The sequence below is a fragment of the Pezoporus flaviventris genome, unplaced genomic scaffold (assembly GCF_033815535.1).
Source record: "Pezoporus flaviventris isolate CSIRO_AGI_PZ_B2104156 unplaced genomic scaffold, CSIRO_AGI_Pfla_v1 ptg000002l, whole genome shotgun sequence".
NCBI lineage: Eukaryota > Metazoa > Chordata > Aves > Psittaciformes > Psittacidae > Pezoporus > Pezoporus flaviventris.
The window spans coordinates 6,234,928-6,262,353 of record NW_026892550.1 but is presented as its reverse complement, the minus strand read 5'-3'; the positions used below and the strand labels follow the sequence as shown (position 1 = coordinate 6,262,353).

At 38.7% G+C, this 27,426-nt stretch overlaps 1 protein-coding gene and 1 long non-coding RNA gene across 4 annotated transcripts in view; both read right to left on the bottom strand.

Annotated features, from left to right (window-relative positions):
- LOC133276736 (uncharacterized) overlaps positions 1 to 27,426 on the bottom strand; it is a 238,759-nt gene that overhangs the window by 192,825 nt on the left and 18,508 nt on the right. The gene's annotated exons all lie outside the window — the stretch shown is intronic.
- Positions 1 to 27,426, bottom strand: part of FAM193A (family with sequence similarity 193 member A) — a 79,989-nt gene that overhangs the window by 51,222 nt on the left and 1,341 nt on the right. The gene's annotated exons all lie outside the window — the stretch shown is intronic.

Here is a 27,426-nt window from a genome sequence, read left to right as displayed (position 1 = left end):
GAAAACAAGTAGAAAATATTGCACTGATTTTCTCAGGCACTTTAGGAAAGGCACAGACATGAAAAAAATAAAACAAAGAAAAGCCACTGTTACCAAAACACAATTAAAGCTACACTTCATTCTAGAAGGTCCTAATAACACAAAGGTATTCCATACCACTTGAATTAACTCCCTTAATTTTTATACAGGGAGGTGAAAAATTGAGTTTGTTGAAACATCTGAGACTATGTATTTTCTGTGTCTGCGTAACACTAAAAGACAGTTACTGCACTTAACCCTGGCTACCCCCAAAAACCCCATCAAGATGTCTTATGCATGCTCTCCTGCTTACACTTTTTAAGCCAAAACCCATTTGCCACAGCTGTTCAGAGCTCGGCCTTCTCCCAGGCTCTTCCAGCCAGCGAGCACACTACAGCACTGCTCTACAGCTTCACGCAGAAGCTCTGCCTTGCTTTCCATGCTGCCACCCAACACCATTTCGGTGGCAGCAGTCTCAAGTCACACTCAGTGGTGAAGACCTCCCTCCCCACAGCCTGAGCGAAGCTCTGACTTGGGTGCTCTCCAGTCACAGGCTGAGCTGTTCCTCTTCTCTCCCAGGCATAGCTAAATTGGTCACAGAACTGCTTCTGGCAGATGAGTGATGCTTACAAAATCCTAAGTGATTTTCAGACATGAAGATATATTTCTTTATGCCTTCAGGTCAAAGGATAAGAAACTATCTGATTTTACTAACTAAAAATTAAGGATCCTTCCTCCCTAACTCCAACTGATTTAAGGATAAGCTATTGTGGAAGTCAAATGCATGGATGAGGGAAAGAATAATGATAAATGCACAAGAGAGCAGTATTTCACAAACAGAATCTGACACAGGACATCTCTGGACTGGAAAGACCTGGAAAGGTACATGGGAAGAGGGTTATTCCACACATGCAATGTGGTTCTCCATTCATCTAGTACCAAGCACTGTCAGACAGGACAGCATGCTGGCCAGACCAATAGCATGACAAGGTCTGGGGTTTTTCTTGCTTTAAACATTGCTCCTGAACATTGTCAATATTGACTGTAGTCTCTGCCATAACAACAGCCTCTGCAGAAGGTATATTACAGCACTGAAGAGATATTACAATGTAAAAAACAGCAGTAAACTATTACCCCTTATCCCTTCCTTAGGCCTTTTTTAAGTCCATATTACACCCTGTTAACAGCTGGTATAGCCCAGTTTTTCACAGGAAGAGCAAACTGAAGCAGATAACTTGGCAATATCCTCACTCACAACACATTTCCAGGTTCACTGGCACAGCAACACTCAAACTGAAGCAGCTGTCAGAGTCTGTTACTGTTGCTTTAGACAAAAAAAAAAGAAAAAAGAAAAAGAATACTCTTTTCACGCAAGTTATACAAAATTTAATCTCAAAGAGCTTTTAAGCAGTAGCTTGCAAATGCGGAAATGTTTGATTTGCAACAGTGGAAAGTGTGGAGATTCCTACTTCTAAATATGCCTTTGGGGTGGGAGGAGGACACAGTGTGTAGATGAATAAAGACTAATAAATAGTTTTGTTACCTGTAACAATAAAAGATGAACAAGCTACTGTAGTACCCCTCCTTTATTTAGAAGCAGGAGTGTTTTGTTTAAGAAATCAACATTATAAACATCTAAATTTTTCATGTGATAATCACACATCTCTAGTGAGACTAAACAGAATGCAGTTTTACGTACTAACACACACTTGTTTGCCAGGGAGTCTCAGTATTATATATATGAGAAACACTGACAGAAAGTGATTATTGATGAGCTGTAAATGTCACCAAAACGGAAAGTTGTGAAGGTTTCCTATGCAAAAAAGATCCTTGTTTTTACTCAGGATGCTGAAGTACCAAACAGAAACTGGAGAACGCAAAGACAGGGTGATGATAATTAAAATTCAAATATCTGTATTAAGGCAGCCAATACTTGATCTTGCCAACTGATTAATTTTGCAAACTATCATTCCATTTTATCAATCATGCTATTCTGAGATTAATATTCACACACAAGTTATCTTTTTCCACCCCATCTTGCATTATTCTGGTGTAGTTCACACTCTTTGAGATTAGAAAATTTTTCAGTGAAGAAAATCATATCCATAAACAAGTCAGTGATGCAACAAGTCAGTCCCTTGGTACTCCTACAAAAAGCTTCTGTACTACATGCAACTTCAGAGAACCTTTAAATCTTTATGTCAGTTACCAGGGATATAGAAAAGTGAAGGCTGCAGAAGAACAAGCATTCCAAGGAGTATCACAAGGCATTTGTGACCCTCTTGATACCCAAAATTTTAAATACAAAATCTGAATATTACTCTCAAATATAGCTAAGCTACCATTTAGTTCTGAAATAATTAAGTAGCAGGAGTAAGAGAAGCTGCCAGAAGTTGAACGACAGCTGAGAGTAAAGTGTTGGTGGGAAACATGGCAGCGGCTTCAGATGGCAGAAACCACTGCATATCAGTACAGCTAATGTGTTGACTCAACTCTTACTTACGTTAGTGTCTAATACACAGCACATTTATGTTCGACAGCTATTATACTTCAACAGACATCGTACCAGAGAGCTCAGCCAAATATATAACCATATCACACTGTTCTGAAATAGAAATAAGCCAAAACTCCACTCAAAAGTCAAGGAGTTAAGCACACTGTGGCTGCATATCCCACTCCTGGTCACAGAGGATGTTTGTGGAAACAGATCTGCTGCAGAACACCAAGTTAGCCGTGAGATATATCAACTAGCTATGATAACCAACACCGTGTTACTAAAACTGATTTATGTACGATCTTGTCTATATGTACATTTCGATAGAGAAGGTTAGAAATCTTGTGACTGTAAGGCACAAGAGCCCATTGTGTCATACTTAGCCAGAGGGAATTACGTACTCAAGGGCTAATCACAGCACATAGCCTATGAAGGAGGAAGAAGGAATAGAAACAATGCTGGCACTAGGAAAAGATCATTCATCTACCTTGAGAATTCACATACATTTTGTTCATAAAGACAAGCAAAAGGTAAGAAAATGCCAAACAGTACCAATGTTGCACTCAATTACAAACTCAAATAATTGTTCAAGGAGCTAACAAGGCTGTTGTCAAGTAGGTCACACATTTAGCCCTCCAAAAGGTGAGGTATGATATTACTTCATATTAGGAACAACATATTAAGATAAATCTTTTAAAAGTTAATATATGTTTTGCAACAGATTATTATTATTATATTAATTCAATATTAGGTCCTTGCTATGCAAGCATCTCCACAGAAAATTCTTATGAGCAAAATAGTTTCTATCCCTTCTGACTTGTGCTACTGCTAAAATACGGTTTGTGAGATCCTAGGTAAGTGTCAGTATTAGACAATGACACAAGTAGTTTTCCTGTTTTCAATTTTCCTCATTATTCATATAAAATCAACAGCATGAGACTTCAATCATTTCAGTGACACTTCTATTGCTATCTTTTTAATGTAGCAACATTGACTTCTCGCCTTTTCTTTATTGAGTAAAATCACACCACTACAGGATTTGACTAACCTGCAAGACAGGTCCTCTGTAGGCTTCCCTTATCCAGCAAGTAATGTTATTAAAACTTATCACCTGGATTTAAGTAAACACAACACTGTATTTCCATAGCTTAATAAAAGCTAGTCTTAAAACAAACTGCTGATGTCAAACAAGATGACAAGCTGAGGGTGGGGAGGCTTAATCTAGAAAGCTTAATCTACATTGTGTATAGATAATAAAGCAAGTTTACTATGAATGATTCAACCCCCCCAACAAAATTATTCCTCTCCCACACCCCCAAGATCCAAAACCTGATTTGCTCCTTTTCCAGCAGTAAATCCCTTAGGTTCTTCGATATGAAGTCAAAATGTCAAAAGAATTTCCAACAGAAACAAAAATTATGTCAAAGGAAATACTTTTCCCAGCTGAAGCCTTTCCTCCTATAGATGTTCAACACAGGGAGAGAAATCATAATAAGTACAAGCAGGAGGCATACACTAGACTTGTTCAAAATGACCAAAAATTTTAGGCTTATAGCAAAAGTTATGAGGGAAGTTGGGAGTTGGTGAGGAGGCTGTCTCCATCTCGCCTATTTTGGGAGATAGCCTAAAAAAGACCCAAGATGACAGGTCTCAACTACCTCCTCCTAAAAAGTCAAGACTAAGTAACCTGGCCAACAAGTTACTTAGTGCCTAGTGCCAAAAAATCTTTTAATAAGATACAATTATTTACAGGCTTATCATACGGTTGGGGGACAAGTGGGGTAAGTCACCCGTACACAGCCCTGGTTTTCAGCATAAAGCATAAAATCAGTAGCTGCAGAAAGTTAAAGGCATTCTCAACTCCCTCTCCCCCCACCTTTGTAAAAGTGGTGGTCATGCATTTAGCATGTGCTGGATCAAATAAATAGATAACCAAAAAAAACAACAAATCAGTGCAAAAATTCAATGTAATCAAGGTTTTGCTTTCAGTATGACCAGACACGCACACACAAAAGCCTCAAAAATAGAGCAGGGAGGAAGGAAATCAGACAGCTCTGAAAAATGCAGAATAGGAAGAAAAATGGTCTTATTTTTACTTCTAGCTCTTTAAGGGCTCAAGTGATTATTTACCTGCTGCATCTTTTCTCCTGCGGGTGCTCAGAGCCAAGATACAACAATTCTGCTGCAGCACAATAATCAGAACAGACTGAAGTCTGAAGACCTACTTAAATTCACAAACCCACCAAACCCTCACTGACAAAAGGCTATAGTCGGAAACACAGTCAGATTAAATGACATAAGCTGAAAACTCATGCCTGAAACTATCCCGGGAAGGTTTTTTTCAGTAGTACCTCAAAGACAACTTTGAAGTGGTACTTTTAAAAGAACACTGATATTATTCTGTAATGAGTTTTAAGGGAGCAACATCTATACTATGCGCGCTTCCTCCCACACATTCTTCAATAGCACACTCAGTTTTACTTTTAGCTGAATCAATCTAAAGTACATCCTTCAGGAAATGAGCACCTGTTAGGAAATAAGGAGTTCACAGGTTATAGTGGCACAATATGAAACTGTCAGCACACACACAAAAAAGCTCTGATCTCTAGAGGAACTAGGAAGCATTCATTAGCCAAAATTTAAAAAATGAAACTCCAATCTGTATCCCATTATAAGACAATGATCTACAAACGCTTTTTAACTGGAAGTTAAAGCAAAGTTATACTCAAGAGGTTCTCATCTATTTTATTAAACAAGGACAAATTACTTCCTTGGATGTCTGAATGAAGCAGACTTAAACTATTCATTCCATTAAATTTACAGATAGGTATATTCATTCCTACCTCAATCACTGCAATACCCCCCCCCCCCCTTCTTTTTAAGTCTGAGGTGACGAGTAATCACTATCAAATAGTACCCCAAGAAAAAAATAAAAAATACAAAATACACAGTTACTTTGTAGAATGAAGTGTCCAGACCCTACCAGAAGTCCAGCTGTGCCCTGCAGACACTCCAAGTTGAATTCCACAATTAAAACCAAACCTACATAAACTGTACTTAAGAAAAATATCTCAGCACTGCCTGGCACATGATCTCATGAAATTTGTGTTAACAAAGGCAAAAGACCTTCCTGAATTAATTCCTGTTTGGGTGCTTTTTCCAGATGATATAATCCACTGTAATCCCTATTTAAAGATTTTAAGTAGCAAATCATATGAACCTGGGCTCAGAATTGATTAGCAAATTTCACTACTTTTGTTTACTCTCCATCATCATTTTTCTTCTGTTCTGTATTCAGATGCTTCAATCTGAGGAGCCATTTATTCCTACCTTCTGAGAAACTGGAGTTAAAAAATAGCCCTAGGAAGTCAGGACACAATTATCATGGTCCTTCCTACTAGGAAGTCACGAGAACTGGTATCCAAAAGAAATCCCTGCTGGATGCCAAATAACCTCCCTAACTCCTCCATCTGATACCACTGTGAAGATTCAAAGACCAGACTAGCCTTTTTTTAATACATAGAATATCACAGAATATCAATGGAATACCACAGCTAGGTACAGGCCATACGCACAGCCAACCCAAAGGTCAACCTATCTAGGTAAGTCACATGAAATTTGGCAACACTTGCATCAATACTGTTTGTTTGTGGCACATGAACAAACACTGACTTTCCTCAGTCAGCTGAGAACTCTTATCCTTCTAGAAGTTATTATGTCCTCTGGAAGCTTTATCAATTAAATTTCACATATTCTTCCAAGCCAGCATTGTCACAATTCCCTGTAACCCACTAGCAATACAGCCAGTTGCAATCAGTAACTGAAAGTTTTCCAAGCTACCACCAGCCATCCCTGTGGCCCTGCACATTCATTCTCAAGGAAGACGCACAGTTCCAAGGAACGGTTATCAACGCCATAGTGAACTTGTGCTGACTGAAGTTAATAGTTAATTGCCTTCCAGCAGAGACAGACCGCTACAGGAGAAAGCAACAGATTCCTGAAGCCATGCAAAGCGTCTATGCTTGCAAGTCCCATCTTGTCATATGAACTTCCTTTAAACCTAAACCCATCTGTCTCATCTTACAGAAAACTTAAAAGTATCTGAATCACAATTTACACCATACTTAAATCCATAAACACATATTAGAAAAATATATATCATCTATCACACTGAAATTCACACTCTATGCAGTAAATGAAAGATACTGCCCTTGGGTGGCAGGGAATAGAAGCATAAATCTGTACTTGCATCCAACTGTCGAACTTCGGTTTGTTAACTACAGCATTGCTATTTGTACATGTGGGCAGCCTCAGCTAGTGAGCCATTGCCTCACAGCATCATAAATAGACCAAAAAAAACTTCCAAAATAAAACTTTTAATTTTTGCATTAAAAATCATGTTTAAAAATATATCTATATTTAAGCTTAATGGAAGGAGTAAGTTAGAATGGAATTTAGCATAGAAATATTACAGCTTTGATAGTGTACTGAAGCAATGACACTTCAGCAAAGAAATGGTGAAGATGGGAAGAATCAAAGCCCTATGTTTTGAAGTAAAAATGAAATACAAACCAGAAAGCTGCAAACCATGACATCAGCTTGTGCTCACCTGTTTGTTTTTTTTTTGTAATTATACCTTCATTATTCTCAAAGAAATCTGTTTCTAAACAGAACAAAACCCAAACTACACTAAGTATGAAGCTCTCAGCTCTTAAACTGTGTGCAACCAAGAAACTACAGCATGCCTATTCTTGTGCAACCAACTGCTTGGCTAAATAAGACCAGCTATTCAGATTAAAGCCAGCACTGATTAATATCCCCATCTTCATTTATACATTGGCATTGCACTGACCTGAGGTACTGCATGTAAACTGAAAAACGTTATTATAAATCAGGTATTTTTAAAAAGTACCACTGTTCACATGCATATTTAATGATCTGTACTGATAATTCTGTAACTTCCCTTTCATCTTATTCAAATAATTATTCATACTTTACATTTCCAACTGTCAGAATTTTTGAATTCCTAGCTCCAAATCCAGCAATTTCGTATCTTAAGGGAACATTTAAAAAAATAATAATAATCAGAGCTACTGACAAGTGTCTCGTGCTGTATTTGCCAGCAAATTTCCTTTCTGAGATTAATTCTCTACGAAGATTTGGAAGTAAATGGGGAGGAAGGATTTGGTTATACCAATGGCTTATTCTCATCCCTAAGACTGTGAAAAGGAAACATGATTCCAAGATGAATCCCACTGATTTCAAGAGACACTTGAAAGTATTAGTGCTGCCTCACAGCCCTCTGGAGGAGACCTCATTTGGCCAACCACCTTCAAGAAACAACTAAATGGAATAGACATGGTGACAGCTAAACAGGGCTGTCAGCAAGAGGCTTGTGTAGTTTAGTGAAGCAATGAAGTTCCCTCCTGAATGCACTGGGCATGGGTGGAAAACAACAAAACTGAGAACCGGGAAAGCAAAGTAAGGTGTCCTGGGATTCATTCAGACTGAAGTAAAATACTATCAGTCACAGCACAAAAGACGTGAAGCAGAACTGAAGATAGAGAGAGTGAAGATGTATTTCAAGTGAAGTTTAATCAGCTAATGAAAGACATTTTATGGTATTTCTACAAATAAGCAGTACCAAAAAACCTGCCCAGATTCCTTCACATTTTTATTACCATTCACATGAAAAGCTTTGCAGTTGCCCAAATACATTAGCAACCCAGGTGTAATGTATGAACTGCCTTTGTCTTCTGGGTGTTTTTCTTCACAGCAAGGGAGATGAAGGGAAATTTGCCTACCGTAGTTTTGATAAGGTTCTTATATATCTTTTAACACTGCATTTAAGAAGCAGGAGGGAAAAAAAAAACAGTATTTTAAGTTTTGTGTACAGGTATGAACAATTTGCAAGATAAAGCAAACTTGAAAACCTGAAACCAAATTAAAATCAAATTTAATATTAAACCATAAGGGGAGGAGGAAATCATGTCTTTTACTGGCTGAATTATAGTAATTAATTGTATTTAAAGAGTTTTCTGCATGGCATTAAATGCTATTCCCTAGTTGACAAGTGAAATGGCAGAAGGAACACAAAACAGAACTAATTCACACATGTACAAGCTTAGACTTGAGTGAAAAAAAAAAGACTTAAGTCTGTAATACCCAGAGGTGCAGTCACCAAGAACCCAGGCTCTCCAGGGGAAAAGGGAGGGAAGGAGGTTTTGTTTTTATTACACACATCACAAATTCTTTAGAAGCACATATTTCAAATGCAATACTTCTCTTCTTTGTAGCTAAATATGACACAGCAGAACTGAGCCAATCCACCTCCTACCAGGATTCTGCCTTTCCTGTACAAAAAAAAAAAAATTCAACATTTTTCCAGCAATTATGCAGCCACATGTGCTTAAAAAAAAAAATAAATCAAAAGCTAATAATGAAGACAATTCAAGCATTTCTTTTCCCCAGTACAATGGCCAAAAGTATTCTGAGCAGGTAGTTAGAACGCCCCCGAAATTCTCTCAACTAGCCCTAACAGGTAATAACCATGCTTATACACCTTTTTCCCAGTAGAGAGTTGCTAGAGATTTAATCTGTTGTTTATACTTTAATCCTGAACAGAAATACGTAAAATGAATACGAATATGCAAAACAAAAAAACCTAAAACATGCCAGCACTTTCCCTATGAACAGTAAGGAACATTCATCCAAAGGCAAGTTTAAGATGCCTTTAGATGAATTAATTCCTAACATTTAGGAATTAATTACTTGACTATGTAGCTTCAATGACACAACTGTATATGCTCTATTCCAGAAATGATGTTACAAGAAAATTACCTCTCCTGGTATCTGGTAAAGGGTTAAACATACTCACTCATGACAGCAAAATCTCCTAAAATATTAAGTAAAGCCATTAATAGGAGCGTACATTTTCAGAAGGATCCATCAACTATAATTTCTAAAGCTAGCCATGTTTTTCCCATAACAGAGAAACAGAAATGTCAGGCAAATTGCATACATTATACTCACACGACACAGACAATACACCGCAGAGAAATAATTCTCCAGTTACAAGCCCTTTTAATTCTGCAAAAACCAGCATCAATATGAAGCAAAGTCCTAGTTTAACAGCTAGACTTAAGAGCAGTCAGTAAAACTATGGGAGAAGACACAGTTCTGATGTTAAAGCTTACTTGCTGCATCCAAAGGTTATGTTACTAACAGTTCACTACAAACTTAATAAAACCACATACTACATTAATGGCCACAGCAGATTACCTCAGTCTTTGCGCTTCATTATCCCAGCTCTACATGTCCACGGGACACAAATACATCACATGATGTATTAAATTTCTTATGCCTACATGAAATGCACTGCTTAAATGTAACACAGGGTGTGCTTCAACCACCACTATGGAAGAGATCAGAAATTTACTGAATTAACTGAGGAGAGATGTAAATCTTGGAAGTCCTCTGACCCAAGCATCTGATTTACTGCTGCAATTTAAGAAGCAGAGATGAGAGAGTTCAGGGGAATCTCCTCACCAAAAGGCAGCGGTTATCACAGCAGAAAGCCAACCATGACCCCAACATTCATAACCAGAATAAAAAAAAAAGTGTCATCTTCAAAACTCTCATCTCAAATATTTCCTGACTCAAAGATACAAGGACTATATCGAGAGAGTGAGCCAAACCTAAGTCCTAGACTGGATTTGTAGGAACACTTGCTTATATTTCCTATACTGAAGAGCATGACAAGGAAAACAACCAGTGCAGTAAATCCTTCATTATAGATTGTCTTTGAAAGTGGTTTTGGGGGTTTGGGGCACTAAGGAGAAGCAGGAGGCAGCTGAGCTGAGACATTTGTGATCGTAAGGCCTTTAGGGTGATCTATGAAGAGACAGTCAAAGACAAAGGCAGCTAAACAGCTGTATCACAGAAAGAGCCATGGAGAGCAAGCTGTATGATGGCCCTACCCAGGGATACTGCTCCAGTCATTCAGACCCCAGAAAACAAAAGTGCTTGTACAAAGCAACTTTAGTTAGAGGAGCAGAAATCACATATATCAGGTCTAACCAACAGGAAGATGAGCACCATATTTTAGGTGACACAGAAAGCTGTTCGATTTTCATTCATCACTGTCCACATGGGTACTGGTTACACTGTGAGTACCCATCAAGAATGACTAAGCAGCTCCTAGTCAGCCCTCCATATACTAACAGTGTCAGGAACAAACTTATCCTGCAGACAGCCCTGTGTGTTTGAAAATGTGATCAGAGGATAACTTTGGCTTCCCTGATCATGTAATGAAGTTCCACTTGCTGGTAGGTGAGAATGGAAGACTTCAAAGGATTAACACACATAAGAAGCTCTTTCTGCTTGTTAACTTGAATGAAGAATATTTTATAACTGGATCACAAGCAAAATATCAAGAGTCCAAAGATGATATACCAGGGCAACCTGAACAAGAGCCGAAAAGTAAGAACAAGTAATTATTCACACAAAGTTCGTAAGAAATAAGCAACTAATCCCTTGGTCTTAGAAGTGTGCATACTAATGCATGAAGCATGAGGAAAGGAGCTAGAATTCTCTGAATGTGATCAAGACTATGATCTTCTCTGTAAAAGTCTATCCCCGGCTGGAATACTAAAAGAAAGAGAATACAGACAGTTCATAAAAACCCAAAACAAAACTAAACAACACAAAACCAAACCATCAAGGCAAAACAAATTCAAGTGCCCACGAGTGTCATGCCCTTAATCTAAAGGGCATAAACATCACAAATACAGGGAGAAGTATCTTGGAAGTCTGCAAATAATATAAGGAGGTAAAGCATGTAAGTGCTATCTAGCTGCAAGCTTACTGCAAACCATCAAAAATTGTGGACAGAGAGATGATGACTTTTCTGAGCAGGCAGAAAAGTAAAGAAAAGCACAGGACTTTTTGTTACATGGAGATACTAAGAACCTAGGCACCTACTGAGAACTGAACGTAGAACTCCAGCAAGGGTTCAAGGAACTTACTTTTTTAAAACATAGAAAGCAACCACAGACTCTTCCTTTAGCTGCAGCCAGCAAGAAAGAAGTGTTTGACAGTAAACAATGAGACACAGTTTCACTGGAAGTGAACCATCAAATCAATGGTTACTTAAGACAGAAAAGAAGGAAGAACAGCAAGAGACAGATTTAACATCATTAAATAAGAGCTCACAGAAGGCAAGATTAAGGCAAGGAAAAGCTAATTCTCAAATGACACAGTAGAAACAAGTTCAAGAAAACCAAGCACAGCAAGAGATTCAAAAACATAGCAAGAGAACGACGACTCAGAAAACACACATAGAAAGGGATTAACAAGTATAACAATAGCAAGAGAATCAATGGAAAAGGCTACAGGGAAAAAAATGAAGTAATTTGCACAAAACAGCTTGAGACAACTAAGAAATCATCCTATCAGTACACTACTACTACTAAGAGAACTTATTCATTACTGAAGAGGGCAAACAGATTAAAGAACAAGTTCATTTCTTGTTCTTCATTAATTTGCCCAAACGAAGAACAAGTCCTCGCTAAAGAGATCAACCGCAAGCAGGTGACTAGCAAACTAAGCACAAATAAATGGGTAAAAACACCAACGCAGGCTCAGCCTATTTTTGGAAATAGCCATAATTATATTTTTTTCCAAGTTGGCTGGATCTGATAACATTCAGCCAAATTGCTCAGGAAATCCTCTGAGCTGTCTCAAAACCAATAATCCTATCTTTGAAACTCATGGAGCATACCTGAGATCAGCTTAGAAAAACGCAAACCATATAAGCTTTCTTAAAGCAAATACACAACCTCACCCCTCGAAACAAAATGAAAAAAAAACAAAACTGAGGGAGAGAAAAGGGACAATGAAGGGAAGAAACACCTGAGGAATAATACTGGCTTGTCTTCAGTTCCCAGAGAAGTTAATCAAATATATTCAAACAAGTCTTTTTAAGCACTTAGATGATATGGAGATGAGGAACAGCCACCCTGGATTTGTCAAAAATGAGCCATGTCAAACCACTACAACTTTCTTCCATGACAGTTAAACAGGGGAGAAAGAATAAATGTCATGATTTATTTGATTAACATTTGTGACAATCTTAATTACTGAGATTTTCTCATAGCCAAACTAAAAAGAAAGATTTTACTAGAACTACCGAGTATTTCCAAATAGACATAGGTGACTATATGCAAAAGAGGAGTCAACAAGGTCAAGACAGCTGGAAAAAAGCTAATGCTACCTTGGGATGTATAGCTTATGTGACACATGACATAATCCTTCCACCTAATACTGCTCCAGTAAGTCTCAGAGGAACAACTGCAAATAATTCTGAACACAGGTCTTCAAACCAGACAGGAACAGTTGGAGAAAAGCCACAGGAGAACAACTACCAGATGTAGCCAGTATTACCTGCCAGGAAAGGCTGGAAGACCTTGGGACACCAAGCTTACAGATACACAGCTTACAGATACAAAGAGAGGCAGAGTCAGTCCTCTGTATCCCCAGCAAAGATAACAAGCAAAAAAGTGCAGCAAGTGAGATTTCTCTGTGCAATAGAAAAATAACAGCAAAGTTTTAAGGACAAAGATAGACTGCTTGGTGAGGCTGCGGAGCCTCCATCATCAAGGTCATTCTAAGAGCAGGTCAGACAAACAAGTGACAAAAGTATCATCAGCGCTGTCTCCATCTCCACTGGCCAGAAGAAGGGCAAATGAACGTGATAAAAAAAAAAAAAAAAAAGGAATGAAACTTCAAGTCAAGATTTTACAGCACTTATAAGAGATTCTGGAATATTACATTTAGCTCTGCTATTGAGCTTAAGAGAGTTTTGAAAGTGCAGAAGAAACCAAAGAACTACCAGAGACCCAGCATACATGCCAAGAATAATTGAGTCTAATGAGTTTTGATTATTAAAAAAGCAGTTGTTGCAGTAAACAGGTACCTTCACAAGAATAAAACATCAGGTTCTAATGGGCTCTTTAACAACAAAAATCCCCAAGAACTATGACCTGTTCAACAAGGATACATGAAATTAAAGACAGGTGTTTCAGCAAGATTGTAGCAGAGCATTTTTGCAGAGAGTAAGCAGCTATCAGAGTAGCTGCAAGCCTGGCTACTTGGCTAGCGTGAGATTTAAGTGAGGTAAAGCAAGCACAGTTAAATGAGCATGGTTATGACCAGAGCTCTGAAAGATGATAGGCTGGATTTGTCTCTGCTTCCCTGAGTGTAACTACAAAATAATTAAAAAGAAAAAAAAAAAAAACCAAAACAGTATTAAAGAAAATTAATTGTAGTTTTCACACAAATCATACAACAGTTTGAGTTGGAAATGTCCTTCAGATCACCCAGTTCCAACCCCCTGCCATAGGCAGGAATGCCTCACACTAGACCATGTCGCCCAAGGATCTGTCCACCCTGGCCTTGAACAGTGCCAGGGATGGAGCATTCACTACTTCTTTGGGTAACCAGCGTCGGTGTCTCGCATCAAGGTAGATGCTGGTCAATACTGTTGTCCATTACTATTTTAAATGAAGATAAAAAGCTCTATAATCAGTGGAGTCTTCCCAAGGCATTTCACAAAAGGGAAAAAAAAAAAAAACAAACATGCCACAAAGCAAAACTTCCCTGGTAGCTACCCAGCTCCAACACACCTCTGTGCTCAGACCACTGGCCTGCTCAGCGCCTCCTCACCAGTTACCCAAGTGCATGCTCTCCCTCATGAATGTACAAGTGTGATTAGGAAGGTGGGAAAAAAAGCCCAATGAGAAGGAGAAATCCACCCAGCAGCGGCAGAACACAACAGCCATTCTTTACGCCTTTGCCACCAGGGTCACAGTGAACTTGAAAGGAAATTACATTGGATAGGCTTACAAGTAGGCCAACTAGATCAGGATGTCTGGCTTGCCAGAATGAGGAGCTACCAACATCCTCCCTGTTCACTGACGTCGATCAAATTTTGCTTCAGAGGAAAGGAAGGATTGCCATGTAATGGAGGGTCAGACACAACAGGTGCCAGAAGACATCTTCTTCCAGCGATCCTCCCATGGTTTAACGAAAGGGATTCGTGCTCCACTAAACCCCAGTAAACCCCACTAAGCAGAGACACCTACAAAAGAAATAATCACCAGATGTAATTCCTCCCTCTACTAACACTTATTAATAGATTATTCCTTTATTTATGCAAACTCTCTCATGTCACAGACAGCCCCCTTACAAAATATCCAGTTTGGTGAAAAAGATGAAGACAAGGACACTAAAAATTTACTAGTCATAACTACAAAGCCTTGAAAGCATTGATAAAGGTAGAGCCCATTGCACCGACTTCTTTAGCCAAGTTAATACAAACACTAAAAATCCCCTTTGCATGTAGCTTCAGAAAGTTAAATTATTCAAGCAAACTATACAAAAGAATGGATTTGCAGCAGAAGTGGCACATTTAGGACAATGGAAGCAAAATAAAACAGTGAAGACTGACTTCCTGCTACAAGAAGAAGGAAATACACGAGTCAAACCACAGAAAATCTTTTCTCTTCTGAAGAATTCCTCCTTAACGTGGGAAAACAATTAAAATGTAAAAATACAATTATTTGGGAATGATTTTTTAATATTAGGGCAATCAGATCAGTATCCTCATATTACATAACGTTGCATACTATGTATCAGCCATTTCACCAAGCCTTCACAGAAAAAGCTAATGATGCGGATGTTGACTTTCAAGATAATCATAAATATTAACAGAAGTGGGAATAACTTTAAAAGATATTTCTAGTCTCTTCAATATAAGGCAGGTCTAGCACTGCTTAGGATCTGATAGGCTTTAAGAGAAAACAGATACGGACTACTACAAACTTTCACTGCTGAGTTGTCAAATCGTCAGAAGTACTTATTGACTGTGAGGCTGAGGCAACCTCACTAACAGGTAACATCATTAGGTGCAACCTGCTGACTCCAGTTTGTTTCAGAACTGCCTTCAAACTTACATTTCTGTGTCCTTAGTCACAAGCCAAGCACTCATTCCGGCTCCTACTGAAAGCTCTTCTTGCACTTAAGGAATAAATTCCCATAGGCCATTACTAGCAATGTTTTAACACATTCCTGGGGATCAGAACAATCCCTATACCTCACCCTATCACTAGACTTTTCACCTGATTAAAAATGAAAGTATAGCCTCAAAATTACTTTACATATTGACAAAACATATTCCTCTTGATTCTTCTTATGAAGACATAAGATACAGCCATGAAGTTTAACAAACATGCAACAAGCAGTCTAAATAATATTCAAAGCATGTGTGATTAAGTGTCATGATTTCCCCATGGTTCTAAAAAGCAGAAAGCTGGGTTGCCAATGACAGCACTTCTGAAAACATTAAATAATAATTAATATTTAACTTAATTACTACGCAATGTTCCTCAGTACAAAGTTCCTCCTCCTCCTATGTAAGGTTTCAAATTTATAGCTAAGTGGCGGATACTGTACAAGTATAGTAGCCTGTTTTCAGGAGAGAAAAAAAATCTTTTTTTTTTTCCACTGAATTACTAATAATCTTTTACTTAAGCAATATATACCTGAAAATTACGGAAGTTTAATTTTGTCCACATTTAACCACATGGTTCAGACTCTAAGCCAGTTATGACACTAACAAAAAACAAACAAACAAAAAAAATACCCCAAATAAACCCTTCCAAACCACTCTGCTTTAGTCTGCTACTGCCTCAAATCACAGCAGACACCACTACAATTCCCTACAGACTCCCTGAAAAGAAGCACAGAATGACAGTCTAGTAGAGATGAATCTTGGGAGTAACCAGGAGAAAGCAGTCAAGATAAAACTGCAAAGTTTCTTCTGACAGTAAAGGAGTGTTATATCTTTTGCTGAGTGACAAAATAAAACCTTAATTCATCTGAAGCCCATTCCAGTGAAGATTTGGTTTCAACTACACATTATCTATGGCCATATAGATAACTTACGGCCATTAACATAAAGTGGTGAAAAACTTCTAGTGAACCCCAGCTAAACCACTAACTTGCCATCTGTTGTGGCAGCAGCTTATTGAAGATAAGCAGCCTGGAAGCATTATGGCAATTAAGAAATCTTTTGGTCGTTAACTCCAGCACCAATTAAACACTAAAGTCTGACAGAACTGTCCTGTGCCTCAGAATTGCCTTTTAAAACAAACTCTGCTGTTCCCAATGACTAGGTTCACTGCAAGACCCAGTGTGGTGAAGAACCTTTAAACATTTACTCAGTTACTTTTGTCCAAGAGCTTCAACACATATGTACCTGTTCTCCTAATCCAAACAAAATGTACGTCCACACATACGAAGTATTTACTTCATGCCTACACTTACATAACAACCTCATTAATCCACATTCAAAAATGCCATGTTTTCAAAAGCTTGGATACATGCACACACATGTTCTCAGTCACGCATCTGTCCATGACAGCGTCTCTGGGCTTGCGCCAGTCAACATCAGTGTTATCCAAATTCAGAGCCTCATATCCATCTCTGTGAAACACTCCCTACAACAAGTTTGAAACAGTCAACTATTGAGCTTTATATGGTTATAGAGCTTGAAAGAGGTGCAGTAACCTTTTGTAATATTCACAAACTAACCAAAGTCTCTCTATGAAAACATGTTAACTCAAGGTATTGTTAAATCTCACTTTGGTTTGTTGCACCAACAACCAATGGAAAAAAAAAACCACTTAATATTAGAAAACAGCTGAAATACCCTTGCGACAGTTCAGTGGTAGCACTTCCTTCTCAGCTGTGGATGAGGTCTCCTCTGCAAGCTATAGCCCCTATTTCTGTACACAGAAAAACACCATCACTATAATCCCCCAAAACCAAACCAAACCAACCAGAAAAACAAAAAAACCCCACAAACACACAGAGCACCATCTTAGTTTAAAAGCAAAATTACTTTAGTCCCAGGCTTAGAAAGCTGGGGCTGTTCAGCCTGGAGAAGTGAAGGCTGCGTGGAGACCTCATAGCAGCCTTCCAGTATCTGAATGGGGCCTACAGGGATGCTGGGGAGGGACTCTTCATTAGGGACTGTAGTGACAGGACAAGGGGTAATAGGTTAAAACTTAAACAGGGTAAGTTTAGACTGGATATTGCCAATGACACCAAGCTGTGTGGTTCGGTTGATACCCTGGAGGGAAGGAATGCCATTCAGAGGGACCTTGACATGCTTGTGAGGTGGGCTGATGCCAGCCTCATGAAGTTTAACCATGCCAAGTGCAAGGTCCTACACCTGGGTCAGAGCAATCCCAGGCACAGCTACAGGTTGGGCAGAGAAGAGATTCAGAGCAGCCCTGCAGAGAAGGACTTGGGGGTGTTGGTCGACGAGAAAATGAACGTGAGCTGGCTTCAGTGTGCGCTTGCAGACCAGAAAGCCAACCCTATCCTGGGCTGCATCAAACGGAGCGTGACCAGCAGGTCGAAGGAGGTGATCCTGCCCCTCTACTCTGCTCTTCTGAGACCTCACCTGGAGTATTGTGTGCAGTTCTGGTGTCCTCAACATAAAAAGGACATGGAACTGTTGGAACAAGGCCAGAGAAGGACCATGAGGATGATCAGGGGACTGGAGCACCTCCTGTATGAAGACAGGCTGAGGAAGTTGGGGCTGTTCAGCCTGGAGGAGAGAAGGCTGCGTGGAGACCTCATAGCAGCCTTCCAGTATCTGAAGGGGGCCTATAGGGATGCTGGGAGGGACTCTTCATTAGAGACTGCAGTGACAGGACAAGGGGTAACGGGTTAAAACTTAAACAGGGGAAGTTTAGACTGGATATAAGGAGGAAATTCTTTCCTGTTAGGGTGGTGAGGCACTGGAATGGGTTGCCCAGGGAGGTTGTGAATGCTCCATCCCTGGCAGTGTTCAAGACCAGGTTGGACGAGGCCTTGGGTGATACGGTTTAGCATGAGGTGTCCCTGCCCATGGCAGGGGGGTTGGAACTGGATGATGTTAAGGTCCTTTCCAACCCTAACTATTCTATGATTCTGTGATATAAGGAGGAAATTCTTTCCTGTCAGGGTGGTGAGGCACTGGAATAGGTTGCCCAGGGAGGTTGTGAATGCTCCATCCCTGGCACTCTTCAAGGCCAGGCTGGACGAAGCCTTAGGTGACATGGTTTAGCGTGAGGTGTCCCTGCCCATGGCAGGGGGTTTGGAACTAGATGATCTTAAGGTCCTTTCCAACCCTAATTATTCTATGATTCTAAAATCAATCCCAAATTTTGAGTGCCCACAATTAGTGTACTGGCTCCAATCACATCAACATACAGCTGTTTGCACTAGTTCTCTCTCTGTGAGAAAAACCTCTAAGTGGGTGGCAGAGAGCACTCAAGTCAGGCACCCCTGCCTAAAGCCACTTCTTTTGTTTGTAATGAGCTGTCATTGATGCAGTCTGACAGCACAAAGCTTAGAGCAGAACAGGAGTCAAGGTAGATCCTTACAGCACTTTGAAGAACATTATGTGTACATTACATTTAATAGTTTCCAACAAATTTCAGCACTACTCACAATGGGATAGGCCATAATAAAGAAATACATAGATTTTAAAGTGCCATGGCTTGCATTAATAGACAAGATTCAACTGACAGCCTTCTTTTCTTTCCCTCACCTTACGATGCTGATGTAATTAAGTTTGGTTTAGATGTCACTAATGACAGACACCGAAAACTTATGAAGGACATGACCAAAACTTATTAGTCAAGTTAAAAAAAAAAAAAAATTACATAATGTCATGCTCAGTTAGTTTGTTAAAGTGCCTGTCTTTCATTAACTTACTTTTCCATTTCAAAAGGCTAAGCATGTTTCCTTAACACCAATAATGGTCTTTTACAACTTTTTCTCCCCTCATCCACATTAACTCATCTCCTATATCCTCCAAGAAAAAAGAAAAAGGCATTTTAGTCTTGTTCTATTCCTCTGAAGACCCCATCCTTATTTGCGGACCACAGACTTCTCTTAAATCAGTAACTGCCACCTGTTTCTTCTGACAGATGGAGAGAATGTAAGTAGACCAAAGACAAGCAGTCCATGAGAAAGCAGTACTTGGCTGCATACAAAGTATATCCAGGTGCTGTTTCAGGGCCTTGCTCAGATATTGGTCCAGTTGGTAAACACCCAGGTTTGTAACTCCTAAGTAGTTGGTGGTGGTACAGGAAGAACATTTGATGGACATGGCTGAACCCTAATTCCGAGTTATTATGCACCAGCTCTGGCTGAAGCAAGACAGCCATGCCTGCACACACCCATGTTAAGTCCACCATGAATCCAGGTATATTAGCTTAAATGACCAATCTTAGAAGAAAGCTGGCTCAGAAGATGGATGATCCTAACACAACATGCCATATGCATTTGCCCCTCTTCCCAACAGCTTCTGAGTGCTGTAACTAAATGAGTTTCTCATTACTATAAACCTCCTTTAGCTTCTGATGCTGTAGAGGAACATGCCTATCTCTACCCTTCACTGAACAACACCCTCTTTTGGGAATAAGTTCAGCAGTTAGTGCTGCTATGCTTCCAGATTTCCTAAACAAGACCTTAAGGGGGAGGTAAAAGGGCAACTACACAAAAACTCAATTATTTCACTGCTGTCCACAGAAGTCTAAATACTTAAAAGCCTTGGCATAGAATTCACTTGCCAGTGTTTACATTCCTAACTCGGAAAACTACAGACAGTTATGAGCCCACAGAGCCCTTTAGATTTTTACAGGTCAAGTACTGTTTTTACTCACTATAGCTAACATATTAACCATATAATATTTAATATCAGTCACTACAGCTCTATATGATAGTGATGCATATATTTTTGCACGATCTTTGGAAAGCTTACCTCTTCAGCATATTCACAGATTTGGGACCTAAACCAACCACTGCCCAGCTCTCTACAGTGTTTGGTTTTAAGCAGAAAAGCTGTTACTTCCAAAAAGAGCAACAACTGACTTACAGATCAAAGTGAGCAAAGCCGACACTGAAATGCAAACTATGACTAAACTAACACTTCTGATACCTAGGCATAATTAGTAGCTAGAAGAATAAAGATGGACATGTGAAAATTTAGATCTAGTACAGTGAAGTCCCCTAGGCTGTCAGCTAGACAACTCTATCCTGCCTGCTAACTTTTCCTGGAGAAGACAAGGAACAGCTATTTAGAGCAGCAAACACTGCCCCAACAGCTGATCACATCCTCCATCTGTTCACAGCCCAACACAGATCACTGAACTGATGCCAAAGCAGTTAAAAAAATAAAATTAAATCCCCAGCTTTTTCTAAGAGCAATTGCCAGCCATGGACACTCCCTGACATTAGTCCTTGCTGTCTACTGCAGCACAGGACTCCTGCCTCTGCCTTGCCACACCTCCCACAGCCATCGTCTAAAACAAGTAGAAGATGAGACCATAAGAGAATCCCTAAAACCCTGATACTGTGGCTGACAAGTCTGCTCCAGATCAAGGCGCTACAACTCGGGACTTCAAAATACTGACTTCTGCAACACTCTAAAAACTTAATTATTTATCTGGATGACTGTGGTCTCATGTTTTTGAAGCTGCCTTCAGAAGCAAACACTTGACAAAGCTACTTCAAACCAGTTCAATAGATCAGTGTGTTAAAGGATGACTTCTGTGAAGAGCTACTGCTCATGAGACCTTACGTTTGTGACATTTTACCTAAGTAACACTACAGAGGCATTTGTAGAGTATTCCATTTGATTTCTCTAGGCCTGAGAAGAGACACTATGTCACAGTATTTTATGGAAATACCCAGAGCTTTTCTTCTGAGAAATGCACAATGGAGTCAATCTTTCATTTCCTCCCTATAAATGAGCAAAGTTAATCTTCGAGTTTCAAGAAATGACACAGGGGGCCACTCCTCTCAACCCTTCCAAGCTTAAGCTTTGGGCTGGTTTCTTTATTATTAAAGGGAAGAAGCCACAACTGAATAGGCAAGTAGAAGCTAAGCATGGCCTCATACAGAAATTTTTAGTACTATCCAACTCCGGGCACCCAGCTTGTACAAAAAAATTCAGAACTTCATTTTATGAAGAGTGGAGAGATATGACCACTCTACAGAGTAGCAGAACAGGAGTGCCTCCCTCTCAGATGTCTGAGTGTCTTCTATCATCACCAAGAATTTTGAGATGGAGAGAACTACATCTGCAGCTTGTGCAACACATGGTAAATTGATTATTTAAGAACATGGTTAAAGTTCACACTCAAAAAAGTTTCTCTCCAGCACTATCGCTGGTCCAACTTGAACAACTTCAGTTCAACAGCCTCAAACAAGCTCACAAGCAGCCCTGCTGTTTTTTTCCCTAAAATCCACTTCATAAACCAGTGCTCAGACTAACTTCCGCACCACTAAAGCTGTACATTCTGTGATTAAAAAAAAAACAGGAAGAAAATATATACTTCAAGAAAATTACCATGTTGCTCAGACCTATCTTTAATATCATTCCTAGTGTTTCCTCACATGGGTAGGAGGTAAAGGTCATAAAGTCATAGGCTGCCTTGAATTTTTACAATATAAAATTAAGTAACTCTCATGTCAAAAGAGTAATGGCATATTTATTTTACTGCATTCTCAGACAAGTCTCAGTTTGGACAGTTCCCATAATAACATTAAGAGCAGCATCATAAATGTCATGTCCCAGCTGAACTCATTTGCAGCACAAGAAATCCTGAACTTGTAGATAAGTTCTCTTTCTCTGCTCATATCCTCAACTGCAGCATTCTTCCATCCATTCAACTTAATTTGTTCCTCTTGTTTAATTATGCTAGGAAAATTTCACACATCGAGTACTCTTTTTCAAAACAAAGCAGTCCAAAGCTATCTCAGTCGCTATTAAAATAGAAGTTATGTTAAGAAAAGGAAATGTAGGAACTGTTTCCATTACCTTAATAAAATGGGGTATATGACCTCCTTTCCCACCAGGGAAGGAGCACAAACAAATATTAAATCTTCTTTGATTACCCAGATCCATACAAACCTGAAACACTGCCTAGCACATCCATGAAGTCCTTCACATGCTAAGCAAAGCAAGTTCAGTTCCCAGTTACCTCTCCTAATAACTTCTCCACAACATATCTTCAGCAGACCTGTATTTGTTAAGGAGCACACTCACTACACATACATAAGGGACTAAACATTAGTCTTGTACGCATCAAACACCAGCAAATCGAATTTCCACATCCACTCATCATTCCTTGCCAGACATGGGGAAGAGAACAAGCCTGGATTCCTTCCTGACACAGGCTGTGTCAGAAAGGATCTGAGGGCTCCCCTCAAGGTGGGATATGACTAGAAAGGATAAATGCCAAATACCACCAAATGTCAAATATCACCAAAATACAGGGATATTAAATTAAATATCAGATGAAGCTTCAAGTATTCCTTTGCGATCAAAAGGATGCAGGATAAGAACTATACAAGAAGCCTGAACATTCTTATCAATGTGAGAATTTTAACACATTTCACATGTTTCAGAACTGTCTTTACATATTAATCTAGTTCCAAATCAACAGGGTTTCGTCTTCACAGTCAGGAAACAGAAGTGTTGAGAGGAAGGGAGTCACAGTGTTTTCTGGAGCAAAATATTTATCTCTCTCATTCTCTCTCAACAATTTTGCAACCAATACAGCAAGGGGAAAAAAAAAAAACAAACACCAATCAAACAAAACAAATCCTTTGCCTTCACACTGAATTGAATATTTCATGGCAAAGCCGTAAGAGGATACTTCGCTAGTGCAGCTTAGACACTGCTGAACCAAATGCCATTTTTTTGAATGCATTTTTCACATGTTTCATTTAACAATTCACAAACAATTATTCTCATTATCAATTGACCATGGTACAGCAGGTGCAGGAGGTGGGGAGAAATGGAGCACTCAGGGACTGGATATACATCAAGGTCATGAGTACACAAAGGCACACACTTCCCAGGAGCAGTATTACAAGATCTGAAGGTACCACTAACACAGTGCCTGTGGTCTCAACTCCATTAGCTGAAAAATACCTTAACTGATCACGGGAAGAAGCCAAGAAAGAGCTATTAATGTGAATGTTATGCAACTATTAAGCTTGGTTTAAAGTTTGAAATGTTCTAGGTAGATTCATTTAAATCACAATAGATTCTCTTCCTAAATTAGTGAATTAACTCAACCATACCACCTAAACCCAGTCCTAATAGCTTCAGCCCATTCTGTTACATCTCCTGTTATTAAAAAGCCAAGCAGAGCATAAGTTCTTCAGGGAAGGGACTGTATGTCTGTTTAAAAACAAGAAAGACTGAATTGCATTTAGTAAGAGGAATACATGTGTTACTGTCAAAAAGATTTCTTTTTCACCACGTGTTTAGACATACCTGCTTCCTCAGCCTGAACAGTAGAAGTTTAAAAAGTTTTTAAGTATTGGAATTTATCTAGTTTACCTAAGCCTTGACAAAAATTGGCTGAAGTTTGCTTTTGAGGAGGAGGAAGCCCTATAAAAGTACTACAGAAGTACAAAAGCTAGCTGTTTGCTGACATTCTGAGCTCCTGACAAAGCTCTGCTTTTGTACACTCTTTCTTTTGGATATTTGAATCATGGAGGGGGAAGAGAGGAAAGGGAAAATCTTATACAACAAATCAAGCACAGATATCAGTAAAATGTAACAAACTACAAAGTTGCTGAAAAAATTGGTCTACAAGGTAGCAATGTATGGTCTGCTGTGTATAGAATCTCTGTTTAGAAAGGAATATCTCATAATAAATAATCCAGTGAAATACTTTATGACAATTCTGAAACATACATTTCTCAACTGTAAGGAGAGTTAATACATAAGTACACTTGACAGACAATACTTTGAAAAAAACAAGTGAGAGAATTGTAAAATGGCTACTAAATTATTCCCCTTAATAACACAAGACCAGTCAGGCCTGTAACAAAAACTGCTACTGTAGCTGATCAGCCACTGACAGACAACTCTTCCCTCCAAAGTGCCTGAACATGTTAAGCAACAGCCAATTTTACTACAGTATACGAGTTATGCAGTGATTGATAATCAAATGCATCTCACAGCATCAATAAGACAATTATCAGTCAAAAAGTGATGGGATCAAGTTATGAAGGCCTGATGCAATGCATCGATTAAAGAAACAAAAAAGAAAAACCTAAAAGCAAAAAACCACACAACACAAAATCCCCAAAACAAACAAACAAAAAAAAACCACAAAAACCCCAAAACACCACACAGAAAGCAAGACCTATTTGTTTAAATATATACATTAAACTTCAAAATATTTATTTTATTTTATTGTTACAAATGGCTTATTTAAAGGATACTTGACTCTTCATAACATTGCTATGAACAGTTCTGTAAAGAAAAAAATAAAACTAGGGAAGTCCTGCAGTAACACCACACAACTAAATTAATTAGTTTCCAATTCCAGTTAAAGTTGAAGCAGTTACAGGTTTCCAAAACAGAGATATTCCCTTGCACTGAAACACTGCCAAAGCATCCTTAATTTCACTATCATTCTAAAACATCTGACAGTGCTAGAGAGGATGAATCTGGATGCTATAAAGCATGTGCATGGGGCAATATAGATAGCTTCCAGGAAGATTCCATTAGGAGTTGCCCACTTGCATCCCAGAACAAGACTCAACATGTACTCTGATGCAGAACTTAGCCTAAAGTCTTAAAAAACCTCCAGATAAGATATATAAAATCCACAAAGTATATTTGTTAGCTCTAAGAGGCTTAGCTAGAACTTCAATACTGGCAGGTGTGCTTTTAGTTTCAACCATAAATACAGCCATTTTATAACTCTGTTCAATCTGTTGTTTAAAGCATGTTAAAAGTATACCTGATGCTGGGCAATTACTGACACACAAGAATGCAAAGTGCAAACAGTATTATTCCTTAAACATCTCCTTTCATTCTATTTTAGACAAGTTTTGGAAAAGTATCTAATAGAATATTAGTAGAAGAAGGATGTGACCACTACATCCAGAGTGGATGCCCTAAAACCGGGGAAGTGACAAAAGCTGGAAACAGACAGCTTGGTAACAATTAGAAAACATTGTGCTGTGCCGCAAATATTAAATTCATGGGGGCTTTATATTTTGTATTTTCAGAGATTAAAAATACAAATTTGTCCAGCAGAGAACTGGCTGATGAGTTCTCCTACCCACTAACAGGAACTTTACAATATTCTGTGTAAGATTAAAGTAAAGCAACTCTGGTTACTACTTTACAGCTACTAATGCGTTGCTTACTCTCCATCCAGCCAAAATAAATACTGCACCTAATTTAGAAGTGATCAGCCATGTAAAATACATAGTTTTCTTTCTCAAGTTCATCCAGAAATAACTCTTTGAGTCTTTCACTCAAAGAAAGAAGTCTTTTTTGACCACGTACCCTTAACTAGCAAATTATTAACCATTAAGGAGATCCCATTTTCATGTAAGTAACAGTCCTGTAATGATGCTTTAAGATTTCACCTTTGCTTTCATCTTTGAAACAAGATTATCAGTTAACTTTTAAGCACTGGCAACTTTCATATGTCAACAGTGCTGGAAAATTTTCATTTTCAATGAAAATGTCACTGAAACCAGTATGGAGAAAGTAACATCAACTTTAAAGGAGTATTACAGAGTATAAGCATTTACTTTTCAGAAACTGAGCACAGGGATTTATCTATCCTCAAAATCTAATTCTAACATGTTTATCATTTGATTAAATAACTTGGAGGTTTATTCCACCTTAACTAACTTCTTAATTCTCCATTTCTCCATCAGTCTTCAGAATCACTTGTACCACACTCAAGTGAAATGGAAACATTTGACAAATCGCAAACACATTAAGAGTACAAGCAAAAAAGATCAATTAAGACAAAGTTACAAATGTATTCAAAATAATATATTGTGCATGCTTATGAGAGTAGGAATAATATACCAGTACATGTAATTTCCCAGAAATTTGGTACTGTAATACTGTATTTAATTTTGGAGACATGACTTATGCTTTCTAAGTGCAGACTTGTGAAGACTGAGAAATTTTGTTAGGCTCTACCTAGTGTGAAAGAAAGAAGAAACACAAAATAAGGAGACAAGCAGTGATGCTGCCCTTCAAAGATGAATTTCTGACAGTGTCATCAGGTCAGAACTAAAGTCCTAGGCTACACCTAACCACAAGATACAAACATCAAAATATAAAAATAGTGGAGACTTCACTATTTCAATCATATCAATGTCCCATTCTGCATATCACTCCACTGCTTGTCTTACTTCCCTTAGCATTATCATGTTTATCCCAACAATACCAAGGAACTTGGTCCTGGAAAAGCTTGCAGGCTAAGATGTAAAACAAGATCCATCTTCCTGCAAAAGGTTTAACCAGGAGACAGTTTAGTGATGACTTGAAAAGTTACAAATAAAAACTTGCACACCTCTTCACTATTATGCACATTGTTCTTCTGGACATGTGAATCACGTAAGGGCTACTGTCCCAAAAGGAAATTATGCCTGAAGTAAGTGTCAGATTAGACAGACATTACACCAGAAATGGTTAATCTGTGGCACTGTGGATTTTGGGTAACCAAGTATGAGACAGTAGAAAGACAAGTTGTAAAGAGCAGGGGAAACAAAAAAAAAATCTACAATCATCAAATTGCTTGCTGACCTATCAAAATAGGCACAAAATTACATGGAGAACAAAAAAAAAACCCCAACCATTTTTTACATCATATTTCAGACACTTTACAACACAAAAGCCATTTCTTCTATTTCCCCCTCAAATGCACAAGCTTCTGAGAGCGTGAGAGGAAACAGAGCAGGCTGTATGACATACACGTGGAAGTCTGAAGATGCTGTCAGCAGGAAATGCT